The following is a 23,318-nucleotide window of genomic DNA, read 5'->3' on the forward strand; positions in this document are numbered from 1 at the left end:
GTAGCTTAATTTCTCTGGGCCTCCTTTTCTTTATCTCTAAATTAAGATATTAGACTAGAAAGTATTTGAAGTCCTTACTAACTCTATACCTGTGAGACCTATGAGCTCATACAGTCAATAATGGTCTACACTATGAAGACCATATTGCATATCACCTTTCTATATTTATATCTGATTGTATGTAACTACTGCAGAAGTTCCCGAAGTAGGCAATACGACCTTTCAAAAAAAATGTTACAGGGTTAAAGAAAGTAGATTTCCAGGGAGGTGCTGAGTAGTTTTTTTTAAAAAGGGGGCGGTAGGCCAAATAAGTTTGGGAACCTCTGTGAGCTTGAATTTGATGAACAACATTGCCATTACTAGCTGATCCCGTAAATCAAGAATCATTAGCAGAGAATATTAGCCGTACATGGCGATGATATTCTGAACTTATGGATTTGGCAGTCAAACTTCCTTTTCTTTTGGGGGTGGTGGTAGTGGGGATACATAATCTTGGAGAAGAAGAGGACAATGAAATTTTTAAAAATCAGTTCTTTTTCAGAAACTTGGGCAGAACTACTCTATATGGTCTGATCAATGACTACATCACAGAATGGTAGAAAGGAACTTCAGAAGCCAACTAATCCAATAGGTATCTATAAAATTCTTGTCAGAATGAATTCCATTATTTCTGGGAGTTATTCTCATATAGTCCTTATCCCAGTAGCTAGGGTCTTTGGCTTTACTGAACACTGTGCTGCCATGTTCTTTTACTTCTCTATGGTATGTACATAATCTGTTCCACTGATGAGCTTCTGTATTTTTTTTAACAGTACCAAATAAATAGTTTTGACAATTACTGAAGTCTGGAATTGCCAGACCCTCCTCCTTTCCATTTTATTTCATAATTTCTATTGAGATTCTTGGCATTTTTCTTTCCTCTGGATGAATTTTGTTATTTTTACCTAGCTCTCTAAAGTAATTTTTTGATAGTTTGAATAGCATAGTACTGAATATATAAATTAATTTAAATAATATTGTCATTTTTATCATACTGGCATGATGTACCCACAAACCATTAACATTTCTCTAGTTATTTGGGCCTATCATTATTTCTGTAAAATGTAGTTTGTAGTTGTTTTCATGTAGTTCCTATGTGTCTTAGTAGGCAGACTCCTAAATATTTTATGTATTTTCTAGTTATTTTAAATTGAATTTCTTTTTCTACTTTTTTCTGTTGGGTTCTGTTGGGTTTTGTTGATAACATATGGTAATGTTGGAGATTTCTGTAGATTTATTTTTATGTCTTACAACTTTGCTGAAGTTATTATTTTAATCAAAAAACATTTATTAAGTGCTTCCTATGTGTCAAGCACTGTGCTAAGCACAGGATATACAAAGAAAAAGCCAAAACTATCCATTTTCAAGGAACTTAATTCTCTCTCTCTCTTTCTGTCCACATATATACATACACACATATGTATATATCTATACACATATATGTATTTATGTATGTATGTATGTATATTTTCTGTCGGCTAGATGGTACAGTGGATAAAATGCCAGACCTGAAGTCAGGAAGAGTAATCTTCCTGAGCTGAAATCTCGCCTCAGACACTTACCCCGGGCAAGTCACTTAACCCTGCTTGCCTCAGTTGCCTCATCTGTAAAATGAACCGGAGAAGGAAACGGCAAACCAGTCTAGAATCTTTGCCAAGAAAACCCCAAATGGGGTCATGAAGAGTCAGACATGACTGAAAAGACTGAACAACAACAATCAAACATATACACATACATGTAAACACACAATATACTGTATATGTGTATGTGTGTATATGTGCACATATATGTACATGCATACATTTTCATATGTACAAGATAAATACAAAGTTGATGAGAGGTAGTGTTAGAGGAGAGAGTTCACGAGTAGCAATGGGGAATAGAAAAGACTTCTTGGAGGAGGTGGCATTTAACTAAGAGTTAGAGGTGAGGAGAGAGAGCATTCCAGGTGTGGAAGACAGCCAGCACAAAGGAACAGATACAAGTGTCTTGTGTGAGGCATCTGGAGTAAGGCAGTATGTCTAGAGGAGTAAAGTGTGAGAAAACTTGAAAGGTGGGTTGGGACCAGACTGTAAAGAATTTTAAATGCCAAACAGAAGAGTTTTATTTGCTTTTAGAGGAAATAGGAAACCACTGGAGTTTATTGAGTGGGGGGAGGAGTGATATGGTCAGACCTTTGCTTTAGAAAAATCACTTGGCAGCTTTGAGGATGGATTGGAATAGGAATAGAATTGAGACAGGGAGATCAGTTAGGAGATGGTTGCAGTTTTCTAGATTAGAGGTGATGAAGCCCTGAACTTCACTGATGTCTGTGTGAATGGAGAGGGGATGCATTAGAGAGGTTGCAGAAGAAAAAAGCAACAAAATTTGGCAACTGTTTGGTTATATGGCATGAGTGGGAATTAACAAAGGCTACAGACAGTAAGAGGGAAGTTAAGAAGAGGGGTGGGGTCCATTTTTGCATTATAGTAATGAGTAACTAAATCCCTAGGCAGCTAGGTAGTGCAGTGGATAAAGTGCCGGGCCTGGAGGCAGAAGAGTCATCTTCCTGAGTTCAAATCTGGTCTCATACACTTACTAGCTGTGTGACCCTGGGCAAGTCACTTCACCCTGTTTGCCTCAGTTCCTCATCTATAAAATGAGCTGGAGAAGGAAATGGTAAACCACTCCAGTATCTTTGCCAAGAAAAGCCCAAATGGGGTCACGAAGAGTTGGAAATGACTGAAACAACTGATAACAGCAACAAATCCCTGAGATCAATGTGATATCTCTCACTGGGTGTATATTCACCTACCTAGTTTATGGGCTCCTTCAGTGACTCCAGCCTGCTCTTATACTGGCAGGTCTAGATTTCCTGAGAAGGACCAATTTGGTTATTCTCAAATATTCTTAGGGTCCTAGGGGTAATCCTGTTGAGAGGGAAATACAGTCCTCTTGTTCACCAGTCTTGAGACTCTATCCAAGTGTTTCTTTCTGAACAACTGCTGTTCTTCAGTCATTTCAGTCATGTCCAGCTCTTCATGACCCTACTTGGGGTTTTCTTGGTGGAGATACTAGAGTGGTTTGCCATTTCCTTCTCCAGCTCATTTTATAGATGAGGAAACTGAGGCAAACAGGGTAAAGTGACATGGTCACACAGCTGGGAAGTGTCTGAGGCAGGATCTGAATTCAGAAAGATGAGTTTTCTTGATTTCAGGTCTGGTACTCTATCCACTGTGCTACTATAACCTAGACTGCCAGACTAGCATGGAATCCTCTGCAATCCCTACCACTGTGTCCCCCACCATGTGGGTGGTGATAGCATTCTTTGATTTGGTTGAATCTTTAAAACTTGTGAGATGTGCTATTCACTCCTTTTCCCACCATGTCTTGGTTGGCTTTTGTTTTCTGCATCTACCTTGGATGCCATGAACTGAACTGGTGCCCTCTCCTGATTACTTCTCTTTTAACCTAGCTCTCAGAAATAGGTCTTGTGGTTTTTCTTTCTGCTTTGCATTATTTGTCCTTAGTTTCAGGTGCCAGAGATGATCTCTACAAATTGGAAGTTCAAGCCATCAAGCCATAATGACCTTGGAGCCGATTTTGTAGGTTGATTAGTCAAGCTGGCTAGGCCAACTTGGAAGCCCTGAGAAGTGAAGGTGCCTGAGACTAGAGACCAAGAAGGATTTTGGACTTGGAATTGTGTTCTATAGGAACCAAGCTAATGAGCCTAATCCTCTTCTCCTCCTCAGACACTGAGGTTGTACAAAGGGTATGTGTATGTGTATGTGTATGTGGGGGAGTAAGTTTGCATATTTGTGATTTTACTTTCTTGAAGTACATATTCCTTTGAAAAAGCTCTAGTGTTACATGAAAATTTTAGATCTTAAAAAAAAATCTAACATAAGGCAAAAGAAATAATAATATTTAGGTACTCATATGTTAAAGAAGATGCATAAATAATAAATATCTTATAGTCCATACATGAATCTGGGTTACATTGTCCCACTGGTATCTGTAGGGTAAAGTGGACACATACAGAAAACTTGGAGGGAAGTACATGGAGGAGGAAAGTAGGAATGTTAGGGTTAGCTTACAACTGTGGCCTGAAGGCTTACTTATCTTTTGAGCATATCTATACTAGACAAAAATGGCTTCTCTCATGTGCTCATTTGTTGGTCCTAACTACTCTCCCCGTAGACAAATCCACTTAGCATTTACAAGCTATTTTAAATTATATTGGTCCTTGAAAGGGCATTAAAGGGCATATTAAGTCCTAATGTGAATGAGGTGTTCCCTTTAAGTAATACAACTTCAGAGCTTTTCAGCTGGATCTACCTGGGCTATATGACCCAGTCCAGCCAACTGTTCACTTACTAGGATAGTGCATTGTCCAATTAGAAAAAAAAATCATAGTTAATAACTCAGAGTGATCCTCTGGGTGAGGCAAACTAGCATGACCAGCTCTCCTTACACAGCAAAGCAGCAGTAGGACTTCTTTCCCCCTTTTCTGTTTTTCACTTTCAATTTGGAGCTGGTATAAAAGGCTAATATATATTCCAAAAAGCTTCACTTCTCTGAATCTTTAGGTGGGTTCTTCAGGGCAATAGCTGAAACTGTACGTTAATCTCTGATATGATTTCTCAGTTTTTTAGTTTTACCCTCTTAATTCATAAAATAATTATATGCAAATGAACTATGGGGCCATAATGTTCTATAGTCTAAAGACCGCAACATGGTTCAACATCCCATTTTGTGTCCTTGAACTGTTTCTTCACAGTGATATTTTCCAGTTTTTAATAAATCAAGCTTTTTTACCTCTATTCTTTTAAATCATTAGACTGTTCATGTACAAATGAGGCACCATCCCACGTATTTCACAAGGTGATTTTGTTCTTTATATTTATGTAAAAGTTTGTTTTCTGTCACAAATTGCTAAAAATCTCACTTTAAAGTAGTGTTTCTTCATATACATGGTTTAGCAGTTTTTGTTAAGTCAAAATTATTTTCCTGTTTCTTTTAGGAGTCAAAATGCTCATCTATGATAAAGGCAATATCCTTTACCAGTTGACTTGATTTTTTCTTTATGTAAAAATACTTTTTTGGGGGTTCCTTTCAGCACTAAGCTGCTTAATTTTTGTTTATGTATTTTTAAGTACTTTTGTTTCTGAATGTACCCCTCCCCCTTTGCTACCCAGTATGCCGTCCCTTATAACAAAGAAGATAAAAAAAAAAGGTGAAAAGACAGTTCAGCAAAATCTACCAACACATTAACCCAATGACATTATGTGCATTATTCCATACATGTTGCTCCTCCTCTTCTGCAAAGAAGAGAGGAAGGTGAAGTTTTAAGCTTTTCTCTGAGGCAAAGCTTGGTTGGACTCCATCTTCTTTTCCAGCTCTCAACTTTTTAGCTATGGACACCATCCACTGATTAAAGAAAAAAGCAGATTATCTAAGGCTCCCGAGAACACTGGCTCAGAGGAACCACCACTTTTCAGGTGAAGTTGTATAAAAAGCACATTCTCAGGCATTCAAACTCTGAGACCTCATTCTTAAGGCTGATAGGTGAAAGTGCTGATCTTGCTAAGTCTAGTTGTCAGACTTCCAGCTTCCTCAAAGGTTTGTAGGATCACGGATTTGAAACTGCAAATGACCTTAGGGAATATCATTCAGACCTTTCATTTTATAGATTAGAAAACAGCTTCAAAAAAAGAAAAGTGATTTAAACTTCGGTGGTTCCCTTAACCTTGCTGGTTCATTGTCACTTCACTGTAAAATGAAGAGGTTGGACAAAGTGGCCTCTGAATCCCTTCCAGCTCTGGAGCTCTGCTTCTGAGGTCCCCAGACTCCAAATCCACGGCTCTTTTCCTTCATTCATCTAATATCTAATGAGGTTAATACGATTTTAATGATGTCCTATGTTTGCTACATTTTGTGGCCTGTGCTTCTCAGAGATTTCCAACCATACTCCAGAGTACAGGGATTCATATTCTGAGAGTGCAGAGAGTAAACAGGGTACAATTAAGCATTTTTGGAAATGCAGGTACAAAAGAATACCTTATTCGACAGAAACTACAGGGCAAATTTGGAAAGGCTGAGTGGAATAATGATCGTTGGAAGGTATCCAAAGCATCAGTGCCAGTACCTTTAATCTAGTAAAAAGGGTCCTGGGAACTTTGATTAACTGTTGTTTATTAAGCACACACCTGCACGTGGTGAGATGCTGGGTGCTCTATGGAGTAAGTTGAATAGAAGAAGAAGAATCACTGAAGAAGTAATATTTTACCTTCAATGGTGTTGCTCCTAAGAGAGGATCCACGGTTTGGGCTGCAGTCTTTCTGTGCAAGGGAAGGTAATTGAAGGAGAAGGGGATTTTACCACCAACAGAGAAGTTCCCTGTCACTGGAAGTCTTCAAGCAGTGGCTGAATGGCCACTTGTTGGATAGGTTATAATGGGAATTTCTGTATTAGTGTATACTAGACCAGAGGTCAAGGACTGTTTTTTTCAGAGTAGAACTTGGCACATAGGAGGTACTTAACACACATTTGTTCAGTTTAATTGGATATTTCCTGAGGTTCTGATTCTGTGATTCTAGACAGGGTAGATGGTGAAGCAGAGCACTAGGCCAGGAGTCAGGAAGACCTAAATTGAAGGCTAGCCTCAGACACTTATTAGCTGTGTGTCTCTGGGCCAATCACTTAACCTCTGTCTGCCTCAGTTTCTTCATCTGTAAAATGACAATAATGATAGCACCTTCCTCTTAGAGTTTTTGTGAGGATCAAAGGAAATAATGTTCGTAAAGCACTTTGCAAACTTTAAATCTAGGTAAGATTATAAATAAATAAGTGATCAATACCTTTATATGGCTCTTTAAAGTTTGTTGTTGTTAAGTTGTATCCAACTCTTGATAACTCTGTTTGGGGTTTTTTGGCAAAGATACTGGAGTAATTTGCTACTTCCTTCTCCAGCTCATTTTACAGATGAGCAACTGAGGTATACGGGTGAAGTGACTTGCCCAGGGTGACACAGCTAGGAAGTGTCTGAAGTCAGATTTGAACTCAGGTCTTTCTGACTCCAGGTGAGGTGCTCTATTCACCAAGCCATCTAGATGCCCTTTAAAGTTTGCAAATTGCTTTGCATACATGATCTCACTTGAGCCTCACTACAACCTCTTGGGGATAGATTCTACAAATATTATTATCTCCATTTTACAGATGAGAAAACTGAGGCTCAGAGAAGTTGTGTAACTAGTCCATGATCTCACAGTTAGTAAGTATAAGAGGTATGATTTGAATCCAGGGCTTCTTAAAAACATGTCACTACATCACCTTGTCTCAAAAGTAAAAGTCTGCAGCTGACTGCCATTGCTATCGTATTCTTATTTTCTTTCTCCAAATGGAGAACAGAGACTGTAAACCTGTGGCATATTTGCTTGTCATAGGTAGCACAAGTACTGCTTTTATCTGGGCTGGTTTCTGTATCTTTGTCCACCTTCTTTATAGAATTCCTCTAGCTCTATTCATCAGCATGGGGAGTAGGAATGGAAGAGATAACTCAACATTGGGGGTTTGTCAAGGTGTAAACTATAATAGGACAAAGAAACAGGGTTCAAGGATGAGGGTGGAGTACAGATGAACTAGTTTACTAAGGAGACTAATAATGGATTCAAATGGGCCTTATGCTCATCTTTCTTTATGTGGTCATCTCCAGGCCACCTGAAGGAAATAGCTCTTAATTATAGGTTGTTTCAAATTTTTCCGCATGGTGTCTATCCATTATGAAAAATTTCTTGTGCCCAGTGACTTATTAATGCAAAGATCATTGTCATCGTACCCTTCTGCTTTACCATTTTCCCCAGAGGAAAATACATTTTAATGAGTGTCATGGCAAGCATGCATTACCACACAGTGTTCTAATTATTATTCCAACTTGGACAAGCTGACTCAAAACCACAGACTATCTCATGCTGTAGAATATAGACTGCTAGACCAGTGGTTTTCTATAAAGCAAAGCTATTGTTAAGGCTCATTTTCCATTGCTCTCTCTTGAATAAAGGCACTCTTCATTCACAGAGAGATTCCTCACTCCCACAGATATGCCCAAGTTGCTTTAACGTCTCGCATTACCCTGCTGAAATAATATGTGAACATATGTGGGCAAAAATGCCCCAAATAATATCTACATCTGTTTGGATGATTGATTCCTTCTTCTCGCTTTCATCACGCACAAGGCCAGCTGTCTCTATTGCCCATTTTATCAAGTGAAGGCCACACTTGTACAGGCACCCGTCCTTTTTTTTATTGTGGGAGGGAAAAGCATTCATCTGAGTTATTAATGTAACCGGCTTCATGCAACTTGAAAAACAATTCAGGACATGACACTAAACAGTTGCTACCTAAGTATTCTGAGAAGTAACTTACACATAGTAAGCAGCTATTCAGAAAAATTAATTTATTTGGCCACTCATTTTAAATAACTTAGTTTGCAGAGAAAGAACACTTCATTTTAATGTTTTGCTATTTAGCACAGAAAGCAGTGATCATTCAGAGTTCCATGAATCTATTTTTATATAAGCAATAGAGGAAAATATGACCATTGAATATGAATATATTAATATGCTTCTCTGGCAGCATCCCACGCTTAGTTTATTTCCTTGAATCCACATTTGCCATAGTTCCTTTTGCTGATTATGTGTAAGAAGTGCTCCTACCGTTATTATATAATGGGGAAAATCCACATATTGAATTAAATGTATTCACTTTGAGGCTTATTCCTTTTCCACAAACATCTTCAGTGTGTATTGGTTCCACAGGTTCATAATCAACATTAAGGGAAGAAAATGGATTTAATATGCTTTATATATATATGTATGTATGTATACACACACACACACACACACACACACACACACACACACACCTGAGTGTATTCAGGTCATTGATTATAGACTCCATGATTAAAGAACAAATGAATGAAAAGAATTATTTAATTACTATGTGCACAGCATTGTGCTAAGTACTGAGGTTACAAATGGCAGTCAGTCATCCAATAAGCATTTATTAAGTGCATACTATGTGCTAGGTACTCTGCTAAGTGATGGAGACAGAGAGACAAAACAGTCTGCCCTTAAGGAGCTCACATTCTACAGGGGGAGACAATGTACAAATTAATATGTACAAAAACCTCTGGCCCCACTGTCTGAGGGCCAGGTCTGCAGGGGGTCTCTCATTTCTGCCATTGGCTGCTCCCCATGATTGTCCACCCTTAATTTTATGGGCACCATAATTAACACACCCAATTCTATTTAACTATCTAACATTAGATTAGGTTTTTGGTTTTTGGTTTGTTTTTTTTTTAGCTTTGAAAAATTTATTGAGAATCCACCAGCTCCAAGTTTGGAAACATTAGGCAGCTTCTTTCACGACATTGTCTTTTTTGACTGGTCCCATGAAAGCTTTCTTCTCCTTCACAGTCTGGAACTGACCATGGCTAAATTTGGAGGTGGTGTCAATGAACTTCAGGTCGATCTCCTCCAGGGCACGTACTGGCAGAGACTTTCCCAGGATGAGGACAGACTTCTTGGTCCCAACGACATAGCCTTTCAGCATGACAAAGTCATTGATCACTTCACCATAGTGGACAAAGCCTCCCAGAGAGTTGATGCTCTTGTTGGACAAATCATAATCAGTGGATGCGTTGTTTTTGATCAGCTTTCAATCTTTGATCTGGTAGCCCTGGCCAATCTTGTAGAGCTTTTTGTTGATCTTGGTGCAATGGTGGTAGCCCTTCTGACCAGCTCGAGCCACAGAGAAGGCTACACGGGCGGGATGCCAAGCTCTAATACATGCCACCTTAAGCGGACTTTGGTGGTTTTTTGGGGGCAGTTTCTTTGTGTACCAGTGGCTGGTGACACCTTTGTAACCTTTGCCCTTGGTCACTCCAATGATGTCAATCATATCATCCTGCCCAAACATGGTGGACATGGGCACCTGCTGCTCCGGCTTCTCACAGGCCCAGTCCAGTTTCTCAGCTACACTGCTGCCATTCACCTGGATTTCCATCAGGTGAGACTTCTGCCTCAGCAGAAGCAGTCACATCTGGGTGTGGGCAATGAAGTGGATCACATGGTAATACTTCTTCATGCTGCTGAAGTCTTTCTCCAGCTGCTTCTTGCCGTCATCATCTTGCCACTTTTTGCAGTACTTGATGAGACTTTCTTCTTGGACTCATGCCAGTTCTTATAGAGTCGCCCCTTACACTCATCACTGATGTGCTCAGCAAAGATGGTTTTGAAGCTCCACAGGCCTCATGAGGTTTGCACATAGCCCACGATGCCTACAATGACCATGGGAGGCATCTCCACAATGGTGACAGCCTCGACCACTTCCTTCTTGTTGACCTTTGAGCCAGGCCTGTTGAACGATGTGGGTCATACCTGCCTTATAGCCCAGAAAGGCTGTCGGGTGCATGGGCTTGGTGGGTCATCTTTGGGGAAACTCTTCATCTTTCCCCAGTGCCTGCTGTTTCTCTTTCAAGGCAGGAAGTCCAGAGACCCATGCCTAGGAGCGGAGAACTTCCTGTGGGACGTGCTGTTGCTATTGTACCTGCAGCTACTGCCAGGTGAGTTGGAAGAAACATTAAATTAATTTTTTTTTACAAAGGAATATTTATTTAGAGGTATAATAAGAGCAAACATACATGGCCCCCAACATCTCAGGTGCATAATCCTCTTGGACCACTTGGGTCTCTGGGGAGAGGAGGATAATTAGGCTTACAGGTGAGTTCAGTTCCTACACAGCATTACTCCACCAAGTTCATGTCTTAAACCACCCCTCTTCCCCTCATTGGCTTGCATCCTGGGTCCCTGTCTCCTCAGGGCTTCTCTGCTGGCTGGGTGCTACCTCTGGCCTGGGATCCTGGGATCCTGGGATCCAAGATCCCCACGGCTCAAAGCTCTCAAGCTGTGGACTCTACTCACTGCCCGTAGAACTGAAAAGGACAGTGGAAGCAAGACCAAAACCTCAAGTCCATTTCTTGGGACTACGTCGTTTAAGGGGCTCTGGAGACAGGCCTTTTAGACCTCTTCTTACTCTCAGAGTTATTTGTCTGAAGTGATAGAAGTTGCTTCCATCTTTTCCCCAGGACTGTGCTCAGGTCTCTCTGTTCTTCCTCAGTTATCCTGTCTTCTGCCTTCTCATCTGTTACTTACTTCTCTATCAGGTGGGATTTGTCCTTTATAATCAGTCCTCAGGAGTCGTAGTTGGTCCTTGCATTGATCAGTGTTCTCAAGTCTTGCACAGCTATTTTCTTTTACAATACTATAGGCACCGTATAAATTATTTTCTAGGCTCTACCAATTTCACTATTCTTCAGTTCATGGAAGTCTTTTGAGGTTTTTCTAAATATATCGCTTTCATAATTTCTTAAGGTGAAATAATATTTTATTACATTCATACACCATAATTTGTTCAGCTATCCCCCATTGGTGGTCACCCTCTTAGTTTCCAGTTTTTTTCTACAACAAAAATGGTGCAATGAGTATTTTTGTGCATATAGGCCTGTTCTCTCTTTCTTTATGTCTTTGAAGGTATTTGACTAGTAGTGGTAATGCAAGGTTAAAGGTTTTAGTAACATGTCCACATGTACTGACATTTTGACTATGGTATCAGACTGCATTCCAGAATGGATATACCAATTTATACCTCCACCAATAGTACATTAGTTGTGTCTACTCGCCTGCACCTTCTCCAAATTGTCATTTTTTCTTTTGTCTCTTTACCGAATTTGTGGCACTGATGTATAACCTCAGGGTTATTTTAATTCACATTTCATATATTATTAGTTATTTGGAGTATTTTTATATGATAGTTGATAGCATGGATTTCTTCTTTTTTCATTTTTCATTTTTATTTATTTTATTTTAAATAAATTTTTATTTTAAATAAGTATTTTATTTATTTATTACTGCATCACCTACCTTCTGACATAAATGGCGAGAGTATAGGAACAGGCATTTCTCTGAAGAAGAAATCCATGCAGTGGAAAATGAACTGGACTTAGAGAGCAACCACCACCACAACAGCTACCAATAGTATAGTACTTTAAGGTTCACAAAGTGCCGTACATGGGTTATCTCATTTGAGCCTTGCTAAGCCTGTGTTTAACAGATGAGGAGAAAGAGACTGAGAGGTGAAAGGCCCTGCCTGAGGTCACACAGACTAAATATCTGAGATGGGATCTGAAGTGTCGTCTTTCTGACTGCCAGCCCAGTACAATCACGCTAGTCTGCCTACCTGCCTCAGGAGGCAAGAAGACCTGAGTTTGAATTCTGACTCAGAAATTTACTAGCAGAATGACTTTGAGCAGATCATTTAACCTCTCTCGGCCTCACTTTCCTTACGTATAAAATGAGGGTAATAATAGCACCCAAATCACAGGGTTGTTGTGAGAATCAAATCAAATGAGTTAATATATGTAAACTTCTTTGCAAATCTTACAAATGTCAGTTACACAAATGTCAGTTATCATCATTACCATTATTATTATTTTTTAATGCTGACTTTTGTTCTTATACACTTGAATCAGTTTCCGATGTATCTTGGATAATAGATATCTATCAGAGAAATTTTCTAAAAAGGTTTTTATCCCTTCTGTTTTTAATTGCATTGGTTTTGTTTGTGCAAAAGTATTTGGTTTTATGCAAACTTGTCCTTTTTATCTTTTATACTCTTCTCTATCCCTTGTTTGATCAAGACGTCTTCTCTTCTTCTACACAACAAATTATGGTATATGCATGTAATGACACGTTATTTTCTCTTTAAAACTGATGAATGGGATGTATTTAGAAAATTTGTGATGTAGCCTTTTCCATCAAGTTCATGTATCTGTTTAGAGCTTATTGTGGTATATGGTGTGAGATGTTGTTTTTCATTTAATTTCTGCCAGGTTGCTTTCTAGTATTACTGGAAGTTTTTGTTGAATAGTGGTCATTACCCCAGTAGTTATGATCTTTGGGTATATTAAACACCATGTGACTATGATTGTTTGAAATCCTTTGATCTAGATTTTTCATTTCAAATGTAACAGACTACATTGCAATTGATAGAGAAACTCATGAGTGGCCTTGCCCATCAAAAGTGATGGCTATAATTCTAAAGAGATCATGAGCACAGTGATTCGCATAGACATTCTTTGTTGTCTGACATCACAGTAGTAAAATAAAGGGGGTGGAGAGAGAATAGGATGAGAAATTGTTAGGTAGAGATTGTCACTTATAATTGCTAGTATCAAACCTTCATAATTTAAAAAAATGTTAGTCAGCTATTCTTTTATTTCCCAGAAAATGAACAATACAGTTTCTTGCATTTTTGGCAGTTGGGTAGTATAATAATAGTATGATAATAAGGCTTCATGTCATGAAGACTTGAATCTTTAATTACATTTGCTTTTGGATAAAGCATTTATGAATTATTGCAAGCTAACTGCAGCGGTCAAAATAGACAAGTACATTTTGTGGCTTGTTAGATTAGAAAAAATGTTTACACAGTATTTTGATGTTTTGCTGAGCCACAGTCTTTGCCTAATTCTGTCTTTGAATTAATACCTGCAGTGATGTTAATGTTAAACACTTTCCTTCGCCAAATCCACCTATACTCATTTATCTTTGTCTAGAGTCAGTGAACGTATTTCTGCACTAAAGTGCATATGTTCAAATAGATGACCCTAGTATATTTATGATTCTTTATAACAATACTCGTTTAAAAGCTATATTGTTATCCTTATCTGATAAGAATCAAATACTTTGCTTAATTAAATTATTTGATTATTATCAACTAAAGACAACAATGTAGCTTTTATAATTGTCAGATGTCTTTCATAATTCAGAACAAAATCAGCTATGGAGATGATTGGAGGAAAAACAGAGAAAATTTTGTATTTATGAGATGTCTGTCTACTATGTGTTAATTGTCTGAAAATGGTTACTATTTGATATTAAACTATCAGAGGATTAACAGCATAAAGTGAACATAGTTTCAGTCCTTAATCTCTTTAGACACTGAGGTAACCAATGCTTTGCTTTTGGAAGATGGGAAAATTTTGGTTTGTTCTGGGAAAATAGAATATCCCATTTTTATAATGCCATACATTTTTGGTAATGGCATTCAAAAGACTTTTCTATAATATTAGGTTATGTTACAGTATTAAAAATGGCTATGATAACACAGTGCAAAGAACACCAGACATTGAATCAAAAGATCTAATCCCAGCTCCACCCCTTACTAGCTTTATGATCTTGTTACTTAACTTTTCTCAACTTTATTTTCCTCATCTGTAAAATGGACACAATGATATTCAAACTACCTACTGCCTGAAGTTGTGAGAACCAAATGAGATAATATGTATACATTTTATAAACTGAAAAGTACTGTAAGAATGTACAGTAATATTATTTATTCCAACTAAGTACACAGTGAAGTCAGGACTTCTCCTTCCATTTTATTACTGTTTCCTTTTAAGTGACTGAAGAAAACACTCAAAGATTCAGAACTATTTAAATATTCTGAATTCTTAGAGGCAGGATTTGGCATTCTTCAACCAATCAACTAACACATTTAAGCACCTGCTGTATTTACTGAATAATCTTATGTTCATTTCTGGAGATACAAATGCAAAAGTGATCATCTTTGCTATCAAGGAACTTATGTTTTACAATATTCACGAATACAAATATAATATATACAAAATTAATACTTAAGTTTCTAAGATTTCTTATAAAGAAGAGAAACTAGGCATTCTCAAATCACAGAGTTGGAAGGAGCTTTGGTCATTGTTTAAATCAGGTTGTCAGCAAACTATTGCCAGGAGACAGGGGCTTAGGGAGGTGGAATGTAATCTATTGCCTATTTTTGTCTGGCCCAATGTAAAAACCATTCTTAGATCACAGGTTGTCCAAAAACAGACAATGACTGGATTTGTCCCTTGGGCCATAGTTTGAACTTCTGAACAAGAATCTCCTCTATGATCCATGCATCTGTTGTTTTTAGCTTTATTCTAACTTCACTGCTAAATTCGCATTTCAGTTTATTTGCAGTTTCTCCAAAATAAGCAAAGTCTATCTTTTCCAACCAAATAAAGATTTTTATACCACGCATGCAGTATGTACTTGATAACTGTTTTGTTGATAGTTGGACTAGTAATATTACAGCTGGAAGGGACCTGGAGGACCACCAAGTCCAACCTCCCTCATTCCCCACGAGTCACCCAAGGCCTGATATTGTCGCTGTCATTGTTATTGTTGTTGGTCCTTTGTTTTCCAAGAAGAGCAATGACATCACGGAGTGAGGTCTTAATTTGTGGGTCAACTGGATTTAAATGAGGCAGAGTTGCACAAAGTCTCACTCTCTCTTTCAGAGTCATTGAAGTCCAGCAGCAAGACAAAAGTCAAGGTGACTGGCTGTGGCCTGGGATATAGTGGATGACCTTGGTCTCTTTGATGTCTGACCAAACTCTAAGAGCTCCATAGTACCTGCTTAAGCCACCTTCATGGCTGTTGGAATAAATTATTCTCATCCCCCTATTCCTCTGGAGGAAGTCTTCAGACATGCTTGGGTAGAAATTCCCCTAACTCACTGACAGGTCTGAGGCCTGTCAGTTACCTTTAATCTGGTTTACTAGCAAATGCATCTAAGGACCAAATATGGAGTGCTAAGTATACATATATGTATGTATACATGTAACACACATGCACAATGTATACAAACATTTACATATCTATGTTATGCACATATTATATATGCATTAAAAAAAGAGAATTCAGCAAAAAAGAAAATCAGAAAGATAAGATTCCATTGAGATTACAAAATTCTTCAGGTATTTACCTGATGCATCTAAAACATACCAGATCATTATTATTTCCATATCTCCTCAAGAAACATGTGTGGTATATGACATGAAATCCTGATCCAATTATGACTAGTAGTTGAACTCAAAATACTTTGCCATATGAAGCAAAGCCATTGTTTTCCAGGATAATAGGTTGTCTCTCAGCAGAAGATATTGGAAAAATCTGCTTTGGGTTGCCATCTAAATGCCAACTCAAAACCTCTATTTCAATTTTAATCGAAGGTTTATTTTGTATTCCAAACCTACATTTTAAGAGCTTTGAATTCCTTATCACTTACATAGAGACCTTACAATCAGTTTTCAAAGAGTGCTAAATATTTTTAAACATTTCTCCGTGCCCTTCTATTCTTTCTTAGAAGGGCATATTAGCTTGATTCATGAAACTATTTCTTTCCACAGACATTCACCAGGCCCACCTCCGACATTACAGTGGACAACACGTGGGCATAGTAACAACTAAGCACTAAAGAGCCAAGCAAATGGTAATTTGAAATAAAGTTAGTGTTTGGTTACCAATAGACAATTTCAGGAAATGCTAGAAAATCAGAGCCAATAAGTTACTGAAAAGTAAATATTGATATTTAGATACTGGAAAATTGAAGACAGATTTGAATCCTTTACCAAATGAAATCACTCTCTGGTAGTGCCCACAAAACTAACTTCAGGAGCAGTTTCACCAGAATCCCAAGTCAGTTTGACTTTAGCTTTCAGCACATTCAAGGACTCTTCTCTGTCAAAAGTTTTCCCCTTCTAATCATAATTTTATGAGTTGCCTGTTCAAATCTCTGGTCAATGCAAGTAGTCATTGAGACTGGCAATGGGTAAGATGAAGGTACTCTCCTGCTCCTTGTTTGTATCAAAATGATTCTGGGACTTACACATATCATCAGCATGAGTGGATATGTTCCCCTTTTTAACTGGAAAATCAACATTTTATTCTCTGTATACATTTTCATGCTGTCTTTGAAAATAAAAATATTCTGGACAATTTTTTAATATAGTGATAGAGTTATTCCAAGTATCTTATTCTTGTCATTGTGATAAGCTGAGATTTTGAACTTAATGAGTGTTAGTCATACATACAGAATTAAGGGTGTATGATGGGAAGGGCCATGATTACCTTGATGAATTTAATTTGTGGGAAAGGACTTGGGATTTTATTTTAGTGCGTGTAAGACAAGTTGTTTTTGTAATCTCTTATAAAATGTGTAACATGATGGACTAATTTTGTTTTGTATGGCCACCATTTCTGTTCTGCATGCCCATGTTGGATCAACTGGGATCCTACTTGTAAAATTGTCTCCTGTCACACAGGACTCTCCTCTATGATGCCATAAAGAGTCTGAATAATGCCCCCCAAATCAGCAGCTTTGTGTTTTGCTTACTTGAAATTTATGCATATAGTAGGATGAGGTTCAAATGATACTTGCAACACCATACACTAGTGTATTTCACCATTTCTTTACATTTCATTTGAATTTTTTAATTATAGTAGTTCTCATTTCAGTTTTTGGTCTCAGGACCCTTTTACACTCTCAAAAATTACAAGGTCCCTTAGAGCTTTTTTGTATTAGTTATACCTATTAACATTTGCCATATTAGAAATTAAAAATCTTAAATTATTATGAAAATAGTTTTGACCTTGCTGATTGCCTGAAAGGGTATTGGAGGTCCCCAGGGGTTCCTGCACTACGCTTTGAGAACCAATTACATTTATATACAGACATAGTAAGATGTGCCATAAAGCAGAGAGACTTCATGGATGATCACTCAGTTTTAAGAATGCCAAGGACAAAGAATAGGTTGAACATTGGTTGTTACTAGCCTCTGAATAAATATAAGTTGTTCAACTGTCCTCAGTTCATTGTCAAAATACTGTACCATGGCAGACACTTGTTCGTGGTGTACACAGAATCGTGGTCAGCAATTATTGACACCAATTTTCTAGTTACAGAAGAAGGCACAATCTTTTGCTGCACATTGTTATGTAAGGCCATAATTCAATTATTTATTTATTTGTTTGTGAGGCAATTGGGGTTAAGTAAGTTGCCCAGGATCACAGAGCTAGTAAGTGTCAAGCCTGAGACCAGATTTGAACTCAGGTCCTCCTGACTCCAAGGTAGAACTGTATCCATTGCACTACCTAGCTGCCCCAATTCAATTATTTTGGATGTGCTTAGAAGAGTTAGTTGTTCACTTCTTGCCATTTTGAGGGCCATATTTTTGGACAAAACCGGCAAGTGTTAAAAATGAATCTTTTCTTAGATCTGTCGGTTTTCTCATTGTGACCTTTGAATAGTGTCTAACCTTTCATCAAACACAGTGCAATATCAATCAGTTGCTCCATTACTCTTTCGTTATGGGACGATTCTTCTTGTTTACACAGATGAGCCTGCTTGTCCTCATTCAACAATAGGTCAGTAGGTTTTCCTTCATTAAAATTTAACCCTGAAGAACAACAGTCCAACACATAAAATTGTGATAGCTAGTGGTTTAAAAAACTGGATTAATGTGACCTTTGTTTGCTGTATTTATTAGAGGAGAAGAAATCACTGTAAAGGCAAAATATAACATCCTTTGATGGGCTATATTCTACCACTTATACTTTTCATACCAATTGAACTGAAAATGCATATTTTATTTCCTATTTTACTTCTAGGGAATATGGTCTATCTAGCCTGATGAGGATGTCTTGATAAGTGAGATTGGTGTTCTAATCTGTTTTTTTTTATACTATTATAGACTGGTTCATCTGATGGAATTTTTGATAGCAGGGTTATTATGAGGATCAAATTAGATAATATATGTAAAGTGCTTTGCAAACCATAAATTCATTATAAATGTTAGCTATGCCATTATTATTATAAAACACACTATCCATGACATGAATAACTAGAAGGGGAATTGGGCTAGTCAAGTACTATTGTCCTGGTATTAATAAGATACAAAAAGATACCCCTGTTTAGCATTCAAAGCCCTTCAACACCTAGCGCTGTCCTCCCTGCCACCTTTCCACTCTTCTTATACCTTACACAACCTGCCTCCTCTTCGCAATGACGGTGGCCCCTAGAACAACTATTCATTTCCATCTCCTAACTCTAGGCCATTTTCACTGGCTGAGCATGAAAGCTCTCCTCATTTTCACCTCCTGATTTCCTTCAGGTCCCAGCTGAAAATCCCACTTTCTATAGAAGGTTTTTTCTAACCCTCTGAATTTTAGTTATTTTTTTCTATTGATTATTTCCTACTCATCCCATATATAACTTGTTTATACACAGTGGTTTGTATGTTGTTTCTCCCATTAGATTGTAAACTCCTCGAGGACATAGACTGTCCTTTGCCTTTCTTTGAATTCCCAGTACTTAGCGCAGTGCTTGACACAGAGAAAGATTTTACTAAATGTTTATTTTCTGACTGGCTGAAAAGATAAAGAGTAAGGCCTCCATGTTGGGTATATTCCCTATAGAGTATTTATAGGAAGACATGGCCAAGAATCACAGAGTGAGAATATATGGTTGGGTTGAGATTTGCACTAGAGAAAGGAGTACCCACAATGAGATCACAGATCCATTGATCGATTCAAGTGAGTTGTTATGGCCTATCTCTTTTCAACTGCCCAGTTTTCATTTTTATCTTTGTATATGGATTGGATAGTAAACTCTACTGATCAAACTGAATCTTTTCATTCCACTCCTACCAGTAAATGTGAAATAGAGATTTAATTTATGTAATACCATCCTAGGTTTGGGGAGCTAATTCCAAGGTTTAGAGAAGTGATCAGACTGTCATCCTATTCTTCAACATTTGTCAGCAAATGCCCTCTATGTGGATAGCTATGTAGTAAACTTTACCTCCATGTAGCTAAAAGGTAAAGGCAAACTGAAATGTATTCTAGTGGTTTTATTGAAGGACATGAGTTATTGAAGGAGATTAATTACAGCTGACAGCATGAAAGCTGCCAAAGCTCCTTGACTATCTTCAGATTAGGGGCACACTCTTCCAGGACTGTATAGACTATGTTCTTCCATATCAAATGTTATTATAGGAAAATGATTCTTTGGCAGCAGTTTTGAGGTTGGGTTGCTCTTTCTTCTGAAATCAATCTTTACCAATGAGACCTCCTCCCTGATGTGTTCCCCCTCATTCTTAAGATGTTCTTGAAGAGTTAAGAATGTTAATTGGACAGAGGTCACATTTCTGAGGGTGTCGATAGTCTTTTTTGAATGTTAACTGTCCAGGACATATGTATCTACTATGTTGACAATCTTTTTGTGATTTATTTTTGATGCAGTTTGGCCTTGGATGTGGGTATCTCTTATCTGGGTGGAAATCTGGCATAGATGAACTAGTTCTCATAAAAACAAAAAATCTAAAGATTCTATATCTTTCCTTGACATGCAAAGATGGTGGTTATCTCAGGCTGCCATTCTGGTAGGCTTGGATACTAATAAATATCCTGAAAATGACCTTGACGGAAGCTACTGCTATCTTTTAGGTTGGAGGATGGGAAGAAAAAATCTTTCTTAAAAGTTACAAGAAAAATTTGAAAAATAGAAAACAACTGTGCTGAACTTCTGATCTACAAACTTATTAGACTAAATGTGTTGCTGTTTTGTCATTTCATTTGTGTCTGACTCTTTGTGACTCTGTTTGGGGTTTTCTTGGCAGCTCATTTTATTGATGAGAAACTGAAGCAAACAGGGTTGAATGACTTAGCCAGAGTCATACAGCTAGCAAATGTCTAAGGCCAGATTTGAACTCAGGTCTTCCTGACTCTAGTCCACTATGCCAGCTGCCCAGAATATATGTGCCCATGCTTCAAAGAGAACCAGCAAACTTTTGTCTTTTAACACGCAAGCAAATGAACCATACTTAATATAAATATTCTGTTTGGGGAAGAGATCTCTTCCAGCGGCAGTTGCTCTTACAATTTTGGTAGATATTAAATAATAATAGCAACTTCTGATTTGCAGCTTCTCATGATTCACATTGCAATTCATCCCTGTCTGTCCATTCTGTGTGATTCGTACAAAAGTTCACCACAGCAGGTTAACCCAAAGGGCTAGAGGCCTTTCCTTTTTTCTTCTGATATCTTGAGGATACCAATAGAATACTTTGTCCACCTCTCATCCCTCATCCTTACCTGATAACCCATCTGTTTTTTCTTATCATGGTACAATTCTCTGTTGACAACTTTTTACTCCAGGCCCTAATCACCTCATGGCTTGATTATTGCAAAAGTCTGCTGGTAGGCCTGCCTACCTGAAATCTCTCCCCACTCCAGTCCATCCTCTATTCAGCCATTAAAGGGATTTTCCTAAACACAGGTCTAATCATGCCACCACCTCCCCCTACTCAGTAAACTCTAGTGGATCCCTATTGCCTCCAGGAGCAAAAAACCCAAACAAACCCTAACACAAACAAACAAAAAAACCACCCTGTTTGACATTCAAAGCCCTGCATAACCTAGCCTTCTCTTACTTTTCTGCTCTTCTCATACCTTACTCCCCAACATGTACTCTTCAATTCAGTGACACTCAACTTATGGCTATTCCACTAACAGGTCATTCCATCTCTTGGCTTAGGGCATTCTCTCTGGCTCTCCCCCGTGCCTGGAATGCTCTCCCTCCTCCACTCAAAATACTGACCTCCATGGCTTCCTTTAAGTCCCAACAAAAATCCCATCTTTACAGGCAGCTTTTCCCAACCTCATTCTTTTATTTATTTCCTATTCTGTAAATATCTTGCTTTGTATATATATTTGTTTGCATGTTGTCTCTCCCGTTAGATTGTAAGTTCCTTGAAGACAGGGACTATCTTTTGCTTTTTTGTGTGTCTCCAGAGCTTAGCACATAGTAGGTGCTTCACAATGTTTACTGATTGATCTTCAGAGATTTTCATTGGCTGCTTATTGCAGCTTGCTCACACATATCTTGTACCTTTCCATTGTGCCTGCTCTTTTTTAGTTCTTCAGAGTGTTGTATTTCAAAGATAACAAGAGAAGTAACCCTATTCATTGACTCTGGTCATAAATATTGGGTGAGTCATAAAACAGAAAGATGTCTGTTTGCCAAAAGGGTTTGTCCCTGCCGTGGAAGAGTCCAAGTTAATTAGGGATTCCCTCTTGATAATGAGGTCCTTTATAGACTCTTGTTGGCTAATGACATTGTGCCCCATAACATAACACAACTCCCTGGAAATCTAATCAATCAAAGGAGTTTGGTCTAACAGTTCCCTCAGGAAAAACCAAGTGGACGAGGAGTGTCTATTGGCCAGACTATCCCATGCATTTGGATTACCTGTAGATTTTGTTCATCAGTTTCTATATCTTGAGACAACTAGGAATAGGTGGACAGCAAGTTGGACCTGGAGTTGAATAGGATGGGGCTGGATTGTCTTTGGGAAAATTTGGAAATCCTCTAATGACTCTTTCAAGCAATAATTTGTTTCTGGCTCAATCCATCATTTAATATTACTTCTGCAGGTAGAAACTTGGATGTCAGTAGCAACTCAAGCTGCCAGTGAATCACAGCAGTCAAGTTAACAACTCAAGTTAAGTGCCCAGGGTCACACAGCAGTCAGCTTACTCATTAACAAAAGAGTAACCAGGGACAGATGTCTAACATCCAGATAAAAAGAGAGAAGAGGATTTGGGGTAGCTAGGTGGTGCAGTGGATAAAGCTCCAGCCTTCGAGTCAGAAGAACCTGAGTTCAAATCTGGCCTCAGACACTTGACACTTATTAGCTGAGTGACCTTGGTCAAGTCACTTAACCCCGATTGCCTCACCAAAAAAAAAAAAAAAGAATGAAAAGGAGAAGAGGAATCAATGAATTATTCATTTATGGCATCACACAGATTTATAATTGAATTATTCTGTTTTCCTCCAGATGAGAAACACTCTCATCAAGTGACCAGCTATTTCTGGGAAGTGGCTCATTTCTCAGAATCCAATTCTAGGACCAGCATAAATGTGTGAAATTGTTCTTGGCACTTACTAATGTCAGTTTAATGATTATCTACTGTGTTTATAAGTTTCATGTTTGGTGTCTGGCAAGTCTCCAGTGAAGCGCTACTCAGATGAGATAATGGGTATAAAGCACTTGGTAAATGAACAAACGCTGTGAAAATGCGCAGTATCATTTCTTATGTTCAAGTATACATTTAAGTCTTTTTAAATTATTTTTATTTTTCCTTTTGAAGTGATTAGAGAAAACACCCAAAGATTTAGAATTGTCTAAATATTCAGAGTTTGGCAGATTTTAACGAATCAATCAGCCAGCATTTGTTAAATGCTTACTATGCTTGCTGGTTATTTGTCAGGCACTGTGCTGGGTACTGAGGATGTGAATACAAAAGTAGGCTAGTTCCTCTTAAGGAACTTAAGTTCTTGTG

The 23,318-nt window shown here is 38.1% G+C and overlaps 1 pseudogene; it reads right to left on the minus strand.

The window, feature by feature from the left end:
• Positions 1-9,426: 9,426 nt before the first annotated feature.
• On the minus strand, positions 9,427-12,057 carry LOC110213220 (large ribosomal subunit protein uL3 pseudogene; annotated as a pseudogene).
• Between the last annotated feature and the right edge of the window lie 11,261 nt (positions 12,058-23,318).

This window comes from Phascolarctos cinereus, unplaced genomic scaffold (assembly GCF_003287225.1).
Source record: "Phascolarctos cinereus isolate Bilbo 61053 unplaced genomic scaffold, phaCin_HiC Scaffold_1;HRSCAF=81, whole genome shotgun sequence".
NCBI lineage: Eukaryota > Metazoa > Chordata > Mammalia > Diprotodontia > Phascolarctidae > Phascolarctos > Phascolarctos cinereus.